General features: G+C 36.4%; 1 protein-coding gene across 1 annotated transcript in view; it reads left to right on the top strand.

The window, feature by feature from the left end:
• The first annotated feature begins 2,693 nt into the window (after positions 1–2,693).
• The window catches only part of LOC148828576 (short transient receptor potential channel 5-like), an 84,319-nt gene continuing 71,567 nt past the window's right edge, over positions 2,694–15,445 (top strand). Inside the window, exon 1 of the mRNA XM_088925776.1 lies at positions 2,694–3,318. The gene's annotated coding sequence lies outside the window, so the exon portion shown is untranslated. The remainder of the gene's footprint in view (positions 3,319–15,445) is intronic.

The raw sequence follows: 15,445 nt of genomic DNA, 5'->3' as shown, positions 1-15,445 counted from the left end.
GGAACATTTTTTTAGAAAATCTATATTAGACTAATGATGAAAGTTTTTAATAATTTTCTAGCTCATCATGTCTCTGTTGTTTATTCATTGTTTAATCTATTTTATTTTGTTTGTTTTGATTGGGAATGGTAAAGAGATTCAAAATATTGTACAAGTATCTGGAGATGATGTCCATGTTCATTTGAAACCTAGCTACACTGACCAGATGTAATTACAGCTACATTCTAATATTGTTTTAAAATAGTTATTTCATATCTATATTTAATAAATTTCATTCTGTGTGTATCACATATGCTAAAAAAACAATGGTAATCATAATAAGAAACCTGTTTTGAAACAATTGTTGTGTATGTATGCACTGTATTGTACACTTTATAAAATACAATTACTTACTCTTGCTTTTGTAGTTGTGTTCTGTAGATTCTAGTAAAATTCAAAATGCAGATGAGGAAAATAAAGGAAGCAAGTGAGGGAATCCTCAATATTAACAACAAATTAACCTCCACATAAACGTTAGCTATGAAAGCAGATGTTTAATTAAAATGCATACAATTCTTCTGAGAAAAGGGGAAAGAACACATCAACAAATCTTATAAGTTTTAAAAGAACATTTAGCAACTTGAAATATATACAGTATATAGAATCTATGTATATTATATTGTCTTGATTAATTTTAATAGCAAAGAATAAGCTTTAGCAAATAGACTGTTAATAATAGCAAAAGGAGTCTTTCGGAATAATAGTAATTGGTCATAGGAAAGACAGAAATGCAAATACTACAGTAATTAGTAATGTAAAAAAACGTTAATTTAAATTTAAAAAGCCTAATCAAAGAAAAAAATGAATACCACAACTGCAATGGAATATAAATCCAACTAATGAAAGTAAATGGAGTTTGTAACGAAACGTTCAGGAGGGATGACAATAACCATGTTCAGTTAGACAGTCCTGATGTCATTTCTTCGCCTAAAACACTATAAATACCTACGTGATCCCTGTCTTACCCTTGCATATGTTCTTCACATCCCACCTCCACCCCATCTTCACCTCTGCGGCTGCCCCTCAGTCACTCCTCATTCTGTATGGGGGTCCCAGCCCTCTGGTCCTATGGCCATGAGGTTAGTTCCCAAGTGGGTTAAGCCACATTTTCACTAAGTCCTCCATAATCCTCTCAGAAAACTTTATTCTTGGGTGTTGTTATTCCTGGTGAACAACAGTGTTTAATAAGTGAACAACATTAATCAATTCAATTATGATTTGGAGCTGTCCTTTCCACCTCTACAAGTCGGACAGTGCAGACAACCATACTGAAGGGAACATTGACTTCCAGGCCAGAACGGACAGTTTTTCAGCAGTTTAAGCAAGCAGCTGCGTCAGCATACTGTACGTAGGCTGTAAAGGAACAAGTAAAGGCTTATTCCATGCTGAAAAGAGAAGGTGTGACACCCTAAGAAGGCTCCACAGCCGAAACATTGTGTTTCTTTTCTTTTCAGCATGGAATAAACCTTTACTTGTTCCATTTACTCACCAGATTGATTTAATGGACTCGTGTTGATTAGGTTTTTTTCTTGAGTGCAGGTAAATTAGAACAACTGCAGCTGAAAATACAGGGAAATTATGCCTAATTTCATGGTACATTTTACACTGTCACACATTTACACTTCATTTAATATTTAGAGAATTGGACCACATGTCACCCTTGGGAAAATGCATGTTGGTACCACACGTACCATTGACATTACCATTTTAGTCCAATTGGTTAGAACTAGCTGTTCGGGCAGAAGTGGTAAGACTGTGCTTCCCTTGCTTGTAAAACTCTACCATGGAATACTGTATAATACTGTATATTAGATCACCCAATGTCCTTTGTGTCTCTTCAGTGCATTAGCAAGCAGTTCCCACAGTAGGTTTAATAAATTCATGACCTCCCTGTTACCTTCCCTAGCACGGTTGTCACTGTTTTTGTTCATTGTATCACTGTTGATATACTAACATTTCAGGAAACAAAACAAGTTCATTTTGAATCCTTTTTCACTTAGAAACCTTAACACACGTGTAAACTGAACATCCGTTGAGCACTCCTGACTACTGCATAAAGTAACCTGATGTTGTTCTAAAAAGACGGTCATAAAAAATTGATAGTCACATATTTACTGCTCAAGGTTTTCTTTGCATTTTAGAAAATAGATTTGCATGTCAAATAAAATTTGGGTTCAATGCACATTGTAGAACATTAACTGTGCATTCTGTAAATTATTCAAAAAGACAACAGGCTCCAAAAAAATATTTACCTTGTTGAATTAATATTTCCTTTTCACACAACCTCACCTTTTATCTGTATGCTGTAGCAAATTTTAGATGTAAACTGGATCTTGCCTCCATTACTCCAGCAATAAAATTCCATAGAGAATAAAAGTACTGTATGCTTTGTTTAAGGAAATGATTCTTACATCACCCACATGAGAAATAAAAAAAAGCACAATAAAATGAGCTCTAAATGAGCACGTACAGTGGGTTAATTGGGGTGGAACCTTCAAGAACGATTGTCAGGAAGCAAGCAGGCAGACTCAAGCGCAAAACAGAGGTTTTAGGGACTGGAAAAAAAAAACAAGAATCCCCAAATGACGAGAAGAGAAAAGAAGCATGTGGAGAAGAATGGGCTGCACGCTAGTGACTGAAGCCGAGAGCCCATTGTGGGGAAGGCAGGAGAGAGAGGCTGATCACTTGGAGGTGATGTCGCTACAGGGACTTACTGCTCCATCAAAAACCATGACAACTGCAACCAGTGCTCTGGACCTACACCAGGGCTCCTGAAAGGAAGCAGAATAAGCTGCTCTCAGGCATAGAAAGGGAAAGAAAAAAAAACACAGGAGGACTGGAAGCTTGCTGTCGTCTCTCTAGAATTCACCACAAAGCAGAGATTTGTCTGGCTTGAGAAGAAAGCCTTGTTCCCCTCGTTTTGCTTTTGAATTTTTTGAAGCGGTCTTTTGGGCTTGGAGGGGAGAGGGGGGAAAAAAAGTACAGATCTCTGAAGCATCAGGTCCTTTTTTGTTTTCTTGCAGGAGAGGAAAAACAAATGGTTTTGCCATCACCTTGGTTTTCACCAACAATCCAGAGTGGATGATAGTGTGTGTATGTGCGAATGCTCCTTCAACATGGGGAAGAAATTTAACATCATCTTGAGGATCTGCAATGGCTTTGCCTTCTCTCACACAATGAGGATCTCTTGAGCTCCACTGAGGAACAACATCATTTGCATTCAAAGTGCAGTGGGAAAAAAAAAAAACATTTAAAGGATATAGAATGTAAAGCAATCAGGTAAGACCTTTCTGTCTTATCTGTCCAAACAAAATCTATCATGTGCTGTTCTTTCACCAGCACTGTACAGTGACAGTTAATATTCGATTTGGCTGTATGGATCTATAGCATGGTACTTAGCAGATTACTAATTCAGCTTTCACGTACAAAAAATGTTTTTTTTTATATATTTGCAGCAATTACGGTGAAGAATGTGACATTTGCAAAGAAAGGGCTCCTAATCATTCAAACTATTAAATGTGACGTTACATAACTGTCTATACAGGAAATTATTAAGATGCTTTCTGAAAGCGCCATTTCTAAAGTTTCAATCATTTAACCCAACAGGTTTAAGTCTTCGGGCGGAGAAAAAATAACTGCTGTGATTTTTCTGATTTAAAAATGCTGCGAACTACGTATACGACAGCTGTCATAGCACACAAACGGTGAGATAACTGATTAGATTACCCTCAGGAGGCTGTACTGCACTTTGGCGTCGTTTGTCCTCCACAAAAGAACAAAAAATACAGTTAAATATATTGATACTTCAAAGTGTATGGCGTAGGGTTATATATCCAACGACTCTAAATTGTATACAATTCACAGAAAAAACAAGTAAATGGCTACGAAATATAAAATACACTCTACTGGTGCAACTAAAACAATGCATGTAAATTGTAACATATAAAAGCCACATCTGGTTTTAATTACATAATAGCTGATTTAGATTGTTTTTTCCTTGTGCATAAATCAGAATAAATTTGTTATATTAAAAAGCAACTTCGTTAACTCAATAACAGGTTTCCAAACCGCGAGCATATTCTCTTCGGCTGTGCATCTTATTATCCTGGTGGTTGTATAATATGCCGGAAAGAGGTGTTGCACTAGAAGATACGCCTGTTGAAGGTTAGAGTCTTCGCATGTGTGCCTTTGTTTTCAGAACATCACTCCTGGTCTTTCGTCTTCCCACCTCTGGCCGAAGCTCTGTGCCGCGCTGCTCTATGTAATGAAAAACGATTGGGCACGGGTGAAATTCTGTATTCATTGCAGTGAACGCTACAGCTTTCCGCGGACGTTTTCTCAGCAATCTACCCGTTACAAATGTCTTCTAAGGCATTAACTGGATTGTGCGTTTCCGCACATGGTACTGTCCTTGTAAAAGCTTGAAAACGCTTGGCTTCCATTGGCTACATTGAATGTATTTGTTGTCAATGTATTTGCTGTCTTAACATTTACTGTTTATTCTAAGAATCTTAGTCATGGGTGGACATGCTCAAATGTCCCGGTAGTGTCTTTTGCAAAATCTCCCGCAAAAGCCGTTTTTAATTTTACAGTAGGTGCGTTGTACGGAGAATGCTTTTTGTGTTCGTTTAGACCGATGTGACCAAAGCTTCCTTGGTATGGAAGTTCAATACATCAATCGCGCAAAGATTTAACTACAGTATGCTGCATTGACACAGAGCTGTACAGATGTTGGGCTAAAAAGAACACTTGACCACAAAACATTTATTGAAAATCGAATGCCACTTAAGGTGTATACTATTGAAAATGGCGTAAACATTCGTTGTTCGGGACATTCCGGACTAAAATCGTGTTCTTGCGTTTTAGTAGGATGTACTGTTTTACAATATAGTAATGAGCGCCGGACAATAACACAGCAAGTTTGTCTGCAAGCTTAGGGGAAAGTTTTTTTCCCCAGAATTCTATTTATTGTTACTGTTTTACTCATGTTGAATTGTTTCATTAACAATGAAATTTGCATTTAGGTTTGGTTTTATTCCTTGAAAAAATAGTCACAAACCATTCTCTCTTTTACTATCGGAACTACCCTTACCTGTATGTATCTCTACCGAAAGGTACAGTAGCATGAATTTGGTGCGGGATATATTTTTCATTAACTTCATTAGAAACCTAAAAGGACTGGACATTTTTTTTTTACCAACTAACACATTTTACTTACATTACTCACTTTTTGTTCGTTTTGTACACCGACTGTTCTACTTAGGTACAGTATACTGTAGGTATTAGGTACAGATGTCATACATATTTTAAATTTTATTTATTTAATAAAGACCTTCAAATAGCTGTAATTTTTTTATTAATTTGATTTTATTAATTTTAGTACAAGCTAAAACGCAGCTACTGTATATTTCCACAGTTCTAAAGTATGACTTTTCACATACTGTACTGTACTATGCATTTTAAGAGTGGGGTAGAAAAATGGAGTTTAAAAGAGAAACTGACTTGAGAAACTTGACCTTGCCTGAAACCTTTTTAAGGGTATCATTAGGAGTATCATTACGATGATACTATACAGAATAATTGAAACTAGAATTAAGAATATATATCTACATATTTTTTTCCTCTTCATAAATCATAAAAATGTATGTATCTGACTTATTTTGAATGTATATAATTTGGTTAGAAGTAAAATAATTGTAAAATATTAAGGGAAAAGATAAGAATAGACTAAATTTTCATGTGTGATGGATATTGGTAAATTTGTATTATAAAAAGATTATTGTGTCATGTCATCTGCATTTAAAAAGGTTGTATCTATTCAAAAAAATAAAAATGGGAGGATAGTGTTTTGAACCACAATCAGCTCTGAGACATCTTGTAAATACAAAGTTACACAATGCTGTATTATTTTGTTTTGGTTGATGTACAGTAGGAAGGACTTATACAGAATAATTTATGCTATTGGCCATAGAAAATATACATGTTCGTTCATCTCTCATTTGATGTAATGAAGGAACCTTTCGAATTAATTAATTCACTCATTCATTCATGAAACTAAACTGAATCATATAAACATACTGTGGATTGAAAAAAATCTAAAAACCAACTAAAAAGCTGCCAAAGTCTTTGGATGGAGGTGTTGCTCATATGCTGCAAAGCTCATCGTATCTTATCTGTTCAACTGCAGTTACCTACTGACAGCAGGGGAGAATACATTGTCCAAATGTTGGTTATTCTTGTTGGTATCAGTGTAAATACTGTACCTTAATGTACTGGTATTGGGGAAAGTGAAACTCTCAATAAAAACTGTTCACCCTACAACTGAAATAAGTAAACAATGCAATAATTATGTTCTAAACAAATCTGTACTTTCCTCTCTCCTAATTTTTAGTAGCACTACTCCATGCTCTCTAATTTGTTTAGATGTTCTATGTTTAATGAAAACTTCAGAGTTGTTTTTTGTGTAGCCTTTGGCAATGTTTGTAACTGTTCTTTGATAGTGGGAGTTAGCGAGCAGAACCACACGTCCTACTCTTAAAAGTCAATGTACTGTACAAAGGTACAGAGATAGAAGTATTTTTAATAGTAGGCACCCTGAGGGCTCTGAGACATACACTGATTCTCATTGTAACCTCTTTGTGACCCTTTCAGTGTTCCCTGAAGGCCTGAGCCTCCTTTAGTAATGTTCAAGCTGTATGCCACTGAACTGAGCTCCTTTTGCGGTCATTCTTATATACATTTACTACAGTATGTAAGGTGTAATACAAAACAGACATGAAACTAGGAAAAGGACTAAATACGAAGAACAGTATTGATAAAGTCTTTTAGAGAAAACCTAAATACAATGTTTATATTGCATTCATGTAACGTAGGTTAACATAACAGTAATAATAACAATAATAATAAAGGATTCAGACATCTGTCCCTGGTTTCTGTTCTGTCAGTGCTGTTCTAAATAAGACCGCCTCCTCCTTTTGTTCCTGTATTACAGTGTGTGAGATACGGTACATTATGCCATTACTTAATTAGGCAAGGCAGTGTTCGTAGCCTACTGCTTAATTTTGTATAGACATTATGCAATGTTTCATATTTCTGAAAGCTATTTACAGTACTTACGTCTGTACCTTTTAATGACACCTCTAGCACATCTTTCTTAAAATTGTGTCAAGAACTTATTCAGCTTTGCAAATGCCATAGCACATGGAAGGCTTGAAATCCTAAGGTGTTCTGTCCAGTTTCTGCAGGGTCATAACATTCATCCAATGTCAATTATTGGTACCACATGTACTACATGTTACCTTTGCAGGAATCACTGTTTTCTGTTTTTGTGCCCGCCATTAAATCATGGCAGTTCACTTTTGCTGTTCTGTTTAATTAGTGGTCTGTCAATTCACTCCATCACCATGAAAAACAACAAATAAAGTGTTGAAGAGACTGAAGGATTGGCAAAGAAATGTACAGTATAGTATTGTTGTCTGAAGTTAATTAATACCTTATTCATGAAAAAAAACTTTCATAGTGAAGTCTTATGGTAACAGGTCTCTGCTGTTCTTCGTTGGTGAGCCTTAAGACTGCACACCTCATTTCAACTTTGATGTTTTTAGGAGATATTAAGTATAGAGCATTGTATTAGTGATAAATTAACCACTTAATAACAAAGACCTGAAAATGCTAAAAACGTAATCAAATTGACACTCCTTTGCTTTTAGCTGGGTTGGGCAGATCAGCAGGGTGATCTGAGTTTTAGCACCTCTAATCTTAATTATATAGTTGAAGAAGATTTATTTCGACAAGACATCAATTCACTGAATTTGGAATTAAACCTCAGGCATTCATTAGGCAACTATGACCAAGACGTCCATGGTGGCAGTGTACAGAGCTGAGCTAGAGGATTGTGGGAATATGGAAAAAGCTACCCATCCATGCTGTTGAAGCCAATACCCTGGCTCTGATCAATTAGCTACTACCAGATGGGATACATAGGCCAAGCAGCATCCTCTCGTTCATAAGTACTTTTATGTGCTTATGAATAGTGCTGGGCAGGGTGAGGACTAATCAGCCAGAGGCATGCTGTGATGTCAGTGAAAGATGCGCATCCCTTCCAATCACAGCCATCTCTCCTGTCAGGCGCAGTGGAGGTTAACAACTGACAAATGGCTCTGCAGGTGGGAGTATAGGGGAAACATGTCTTTGTGTCTGTCTTATTCTCTGTAGATTGGTTACAAAAATTTAAAACAAATGGAAATTCCAAAATGTGGTTCATACATAATGAAAAAATAATTGACAGTTCCAAATTTAAAAAAAAGAGTTGAATTAACTATAGGCTTTGATTGAGGGAGTTGCCCATCTCCAGCTGACAGTGCCCAGAAGCATAGTACTGTATATTCACTCTCTGTTATTCACTGGTACTGTACCTTCAATGTTGTTCTTTACATTTACTGAATCTTTGGAATCCAGTCAAGGAAAGCCCCTGTCTTGTCATTATTTTGGTGAAAAACAAACAGCCAAGCAGCTAATCAGCACGAAAACATTTTCACGGTCATTAGCCCTGTTTACAAGATGAAATATCCTGTTTCTCAAAAACGTAAGGCATTGAGTTTTTTTTCAATTTTTGTATAACAGCTGTTGTGTAACGATAGTGATTCAGTCATCTCAGTCAGAGGTTCTCAACATATCTTCCATCCTTCCTTAGACTGCCTGCATTATTTATTTGACATTACTATTCAATTTCAGCTCTTGAGGAGAAAAAATTTAAAACAAAGCAGTTTAAAATATGTATGGCCCTGCATATCATTGTTATTCTAAGTCCAACAGACTGGTGTGGGCCTCCATTATTACAGTATATACTGTACAGTACATAGCTAAAATAACCAGACAATCAAAGAATACACACATTCTCTGGTTACTGGTATATTCATGATCCAAGGACATATCAGTGTGCTTCTTGTTTAATCCCAGGAAATGATCTTCCTCAATATTCAATCATAACTGTAACTCTGTATTGTCCTGCTTATTATCTGGGTTTCCAAATTAAAATATTTGATCTTAATGTTATAAGTGAAATATTGGTGTTTATTAATTTAAAGCTCCTGCAAGTTACATTTCAGTGAACCTAGGGTAGGGCTTTCCAACTCACTGAACCTTGTGTTTTCTTGGTTTTCTTAAAACACGCCTGATGTCAAGTTACTTACTGTAGTTTTAAATGGTAGAGTAGGACATAGTGGTCTAAATAGCAATTTATTAGTTCAATTAGTGCTTTGAATAAGTAGTTTAAACCTAAGCTGTTTTTTTGAGGCATTAGGTATTTAAAGTTACTCGCTAATTTTGTTGGGTTCTTGCTTTACAGGATATTTTTAGCACTTGGTTTTACTTCTCTAGTCCCTCTCTACCCTGTCAGGATATTGGGGGGTGTACATGGTATCCATTTCTTTTATAATGGCCTTTCCTAATATTGGAAATGTATCTCTATCTCCTTGGCTACAGGGCGCACTTAACACAACTCTCCACATGTTTTAGGAATGATGCCTCTTCTTTTATGCCCACTGTTGTAGACAGAAATAGTCCTTGTTCTCATTCCAAGCTCATGCTAAATGTTAACTTCACTCTCACCGTCCCATAGCAGGAGAAACACCTCTGGCTGGATGGCTACGACTTCACTGGGAGCCTCTACATTGTGTTCCCTGGCCGAATCTTTGCAATAGTTATTGTGTATGGAGCTTTCTACTGCTTGGGATCATGGGGGCAATTTCAAACTTAAAAATCTGCTGAGCATTGTCATTTATATAAGACAAGTCTGTCAACATGTCCTTGCTTTAGCCCTGGATGTCTTCAGTGGGGCAACTATAGATGCCCCGGCAGTACTATTGACTTCACCGTAGAGCTGTAAAGTAAGATGGTTTTCAGTGAGGCTATTTCTTCCTTGCCAAGAGATTTGGAAGCACATAATGCATAGAGCACTTATGGCCAAGTCATTTACCAACTGATTAAGATGTTTAAAACAGGTAACTTCTTGATTGTTCCATTAAACAATTAAAATGAGTTGTGAAACGAAACCAGAGGACTGTTCAGCCTTTAAGGACAGTATTTGCTCACTTCCGACATCATTATGAAATTAAAGATACAGCTGTAGTCACTGTAAAGTTCTGTGAATGATGTACATACACTGTACATTACTTTCTTATTTCACAATCAGGGTTTAACCCGAGGTGGTGGTATTTATACTTTGTGGATCTTTCATAATTTCAAAATAAAATAGGACGCATACGACATTTTAAATTAAATTTAAAGGACACAGAAATTAAGGTCATAGTACAATACTTCTTCAGCCTCCTGCAAAGACCAACATCATTGTTTTGCAATGAAACACCAGTTCTATTCAGGTACAGTGTGAATAAACCCAGCTCTGCTCTGGGTGTCTGTTGTGTTTAATTCAAGGTGCTCTGGTGGTGATGTGCCCACAACAGGAACAGTTTTACCACAGCTGTGTAGGATCATATATTTGAAACTTCACTTCTTTGTGCTTGCTGAAATGTTTTTCAGTAGCTTATATAACTGTTCCATTAATGTCTATACAACTTAAAGGGAGCAGGTAAGAAATATAAATTAAATATAAGCAATGCAGAGCTCTCTTTTCAGCTGACTGCCATGTCAATGTCATACCTGACAGTCTGTATTTGGCTGGGAGGGTAAAGAATTAAAATTGTTCCTCACTACTGGGTTTGCGCTGTGCTGTGTTCAACTGCATAAGCAAAGAAAAGTGAATCCCGGGCGTACTTCAAAAACTGAATGGCATCTTATTGTGTGATTTATTTCATTTTTTTCCCCCAAAAATATATAGTCTGACACTTTTAGAAAGCAAGTTGTGCTGATTTCTCAAATTACCAGCTTGCAATCTGATTTCATCAGATCTTGGAAAGTAAGAGTTCCTGTACTTAATCATTACTACAGTTTGACGGGACAGCTCCAAATAAACCAGGCAGCTGCTGTTAGTGGTTCTGGTGTGCCAGTAGGTGGCTGTCTTTCCTCTAGCCCAGAATACCCAGATCAATGCTGTTCAATCTGGCAAGCCCTTGGTCAGTATCTTGGTGTCCCAATTTCCAAGTCTGGGCAATTGATCACTATAATATATACAGTATAATATAATATGTACATGCATGTAATACTGTATATACAGTATATAAACGATTTCCATCAGGTTGTTTCCAGGCTTCGAGAAAATAACTCCAAACAGCACTTAAAACTGACATTTAATGGAGGAAGACTATTATACTGATTTTTTTAATTATATGTCAATTCATAAGTTGAATTCTTTGTACTTGTGTATCCATTAATGACACTTAAATTCACCTTCACCTTCGATTCACCTTCAGTGTACATTTGTTGAAATTCACTATGGAAACAAGAAAGTCATTACATGATTTTGATGAAATTCAGTTTTTTTTTGCGAACTGTGGGCTCTGTTCACAGGTGCCATTCGTAAAATAGCCTGCAGCTCACAAGAAAGGCCATACTGTACAAACAGCATCTCTCTTCACTGTAAGAACAAGTGTACATTTTTTCAGAGGACAACTGTTATCTTGTTTTTCAGCATACTGCAAAAGCCGTTTTGTAAAGTAGACTTTGTCAGAGAAAGATTGCTGGAGGTATTTGTGTCAGTTGTGAGGGCTGCCACTCTGACAGGGCCCGTAGACTTTGTCAGTGAACAGAGTTTCATTGCTGGATATAAAAACCCTCTAGGAAAGTAACAAAAGAAAGAAGTTTACTCTAGGGACTTAACAGGTGAGGGACCTGGAATATAATTCTATGAAGAAATACGGACTTGTGTCTTTCTGAAACACATCTTTTTTGGGAAACAGTTTTATCTTTTTTGTGTATCCAAGGTTCTCTTCTTATGCTTGAGTTTCTGTGAGATTTACAGGTATACATCTTTTACACTGGAGTCATATCTCTTTCTTCACAGCCTTGACATATACTGGAGGTCACTAAGATTTTTAGGCATGGTCTAAAGAAGAACTGCTGCAAATGTGGCTCTTCTAGCCAAATCCTAGTTTAACAGACAGTCATTCTAGTTGTTCTAACACACTGCAAGAGAATGGGTTTGAAAGATCCAGACATTAACTGTCCTTAGGGGCTAGATTTCCACATCCCTTCCATTTTGGATCTCAGTTTAAATTGGATATGTTTACAGTCTACTGCATGTTCCAAAGCTTCCACTGTTAAATTTCTATACAGATTCTTATTTTCACTATGTAGCTGGCCCTATTCATACAGTTCTGCTTGTCTGCTACTTTAAGTTAATCTGAAAAAACTGTCTCCAATGCTTTCTCCACAATTAAAATTTGTGGATAACTGAGATGTGGAGAACAGTATGTTGGATGCAGGGCACAATTTGGAATACAGGTCACTGTACAATAGGCAGTCCGCTAGAATACTATGTCTTCTGTGCTGTACTGTAATTCATGCTTTAAAAATGTATGCTGTGAATTAGAACATGCTTTCTAAACCGTTGTTTGCATTGTTTAAACTATTCACTGTATGGAAACGTAATGAAATCAGTTTTAAACTGGACCCTGGACCCAAATGCCTTGATTTAGTTAAACCAGAACCACTCTTATATGACACATTAATTAATTTGACTGATTTAGTTACTTCATTCTCCTTTCATGGGACCAGTAATCCAGGGCTTTTTTTATTCTATCTTTCTCTGTTTGTATTTACACCCTGAAATTAACCCCAGCTGTTGCCCAGTCTGCTTTCATATCATGGAATTCTTTGGAAACTATTATATATACTGTAAAGTACACAAATTAAACTTCTTGAAATCTGCTTATATCATTTTCTTTCCAAAAAATGCTATATATCAAATAACACTGCTACTATAAGACATCTGCAGCAGCATTCTTCATATTGCTGCTCTGTGTCAGCATACAGTACGTGAATGTACTGTGTCTTATGTTAATTTTTATCCTCCTCAGTATCAGGAATAAGAAAAACAGCAGAACTCAACAACCTAAGTCAGTATCCACACCAATTATTAACAACTGAGCTTAGTTTTAAAACTAAACTACACAATAAACACAATTTATCAATTTATCTTAGATAATCTGACGCACAAAATCAGAGTGCACCCAAATATTTTCTTAAGAAGCCAGTTGCAGTGACTGTTGAAAAAAAGTTATGTTTTACAAAGAAGCTGGTTCAGACTCATTTCAATTTGAGTTTCATTTTCCACTCATTCATTTTGTCTGCTCAGGCAATAGTACAATAATATTTTGCTGGGCAAATTATTCTGTGCTTAAAGCATTTTTTTAGAAATGTCTCCCACTAATTTCAATTTTGCTGCAGCTCAGAGGAATCTCATTTTCTTTTCTCAGATTTTAGACTTTTAGTATAAACCTTAGACTTACAGTCTTGGTGATTCTTTGTAGAATAATTTACTTACCTTTAAAGAACAGACCAGAAAACTAGAAGGGAAACAACATCAGGAGAAGTCATCCTTTCTCTTGTAGTTGTACATTAGTGTTAACTGTGTCTTAAACGTTCTTTCAAAAATGTCCACTCTACATTGCATAAATCATGGAGCCCCTGTCTTACTGTACATTGAAATTTAAAACAGTTTTCACAGGCTTGATATGGTCCTCAACAGCTTTATTCTATTTATTTTTACCTAGAAAATTATTGATACAAACAGCTATGCAAATCAAAGTAAGATTATACAGTACAGTAGATAAAATATTTATGTATTGCCTTCTTAACTTGTATAGATACTAAGTGTAAAAGAGTAAAATGTGTCTTTTTCAAGATAAATGTTTCTCACACACCAATTAGTCTTTCAGAAGGAGGAGGCAAATATTTGAGGTACTCCAAAGCCTTTCCTGTCATCCATTCATCCTTCCATCCATTTTCTAACCTCATCATCCAATACAGGACCACAAGACCACCAGAATCTATATCAGCAAACAACAACCACAATGCAGTCCACAGCAGGGCACACACACACAGCAGGGTCAATCTTCCCAGAACTAAATTAACCTATGTCTTTGGACAGTGGGTGAAAACCAGTCCACCTGGAGGAAACCCACACAAACACAGGGAAAGAATATAAACTCCATGCAGATAGCACCTCAGGTTTGGAGGTGAACCCAGTGCTCCAGTGCTGCAAGGCAGCAATGTTTACCACTGCACTACCATGCAACCCAAGTTCTTGTCATTCCAGTCCAAATGAAATATGCGAAAGACAAAGGTAACTGCTGGGCAGCCAGAGGTAGAGGTCAGGGGAGTTGTACATTTTGTTTAAATGCAAAAAAATAAGGATCTGAGGCTTGAGGTTGGGGGACATACAGTTGTACGCAAAAAACAAGCTCGGATTCCTAAGAACAATGGTTTAGCAACTAACAGTAACATTTTACAAATCAGCAGTGCCTGAAGGGCTTAATGTCTCTACAGTGAGTTGGGGTTATCTAATACCTTTTGTTCTGAGTCCTTAATTGCTTAATTGAATTTGTAACTGAATTATTAAAATGATATTTTCCAGTTCATTTACAAAGGTCAGTTTAATCAGTCCTATGAATTAAAATGAGGCTGGTACATACTGCAGTTCTGAATTCCATTGCTCTGTGTCCTTTCCTTGCCTTGCGGATGTGGCCTCTGTGGCAGTAGCAGAAACATCAGTTGAAAGTAACAAATACAGTGTGAAATTGACCAGATAGACCTGTGTTCTCTACATGTAAAAGCTTCTTCTCGGCAGTGGGTCCTGTCAATTAATTTCAATGACACAATTGAGATGTATATTAAAAACATCTGTTAGGTCTTTCCTACTGCAAAAAAAGGTTATTAATATTTGTTGTGACTACTAACACATACATTAGACATTGATTACTTAGCAAGGCAATAAATAATGACAAATGTTGCTACCCATTTGCTGCATTACATTTGGTATCCATGATACAGTACAGTATGTTAAATATTAGGACTGTATATTATGTTTTTGAAAAAGTCATACATACTTTATACCATTCACCCAAAAATCATTACAAAAATCTTTTTAACATATATTTGGCTATTTTACAGTGGAAGGTTACAACAATGGTTGATCAGTCCAGACCTCCACTCAATGTATTTTCTTGTATGTTTCCCTGCATCAAAAATGTGGTCACAACTCCAGACTTCTAAACATACTGTATACAGAAAACATACTGTATACGTCCTTTAAATGATTCCATCACTAAGTCAGCATTTACTTTTTACAGGACATATAGCAAGGATGCTTTGGAACAAGCAGAAGTCAGTTCCATATTGACAAGTAATGTGACAGAATAAAGCATAAAGACCGTGGAGCCTTCTTCTGGCATGAGGGACAGAACAGAGATAAGGGAAACTGGTGTGGTGGATAAAAGTAGAGAAAAGA

Source organism: Atractosteus spatula, chromosome 9, assembly GCF_055471065.1.
Source record: "Atractosteus spatula isolate fAtrSpa1 chromosome 9, fAtrSpa1.hap1, whole genome shotgun sequence".
NCBI lineage: Eukaryota > Metazoa > Chordata > Actinopteri > Semionotiformes > Lepisosteidae > Atractosteus > Atractosteus spatula.
The sequence above is the reverse complement of the archived record's forward strand: the minus strand, read 5'-3'. Positions and strand labels throughout refer to the sequence as shown.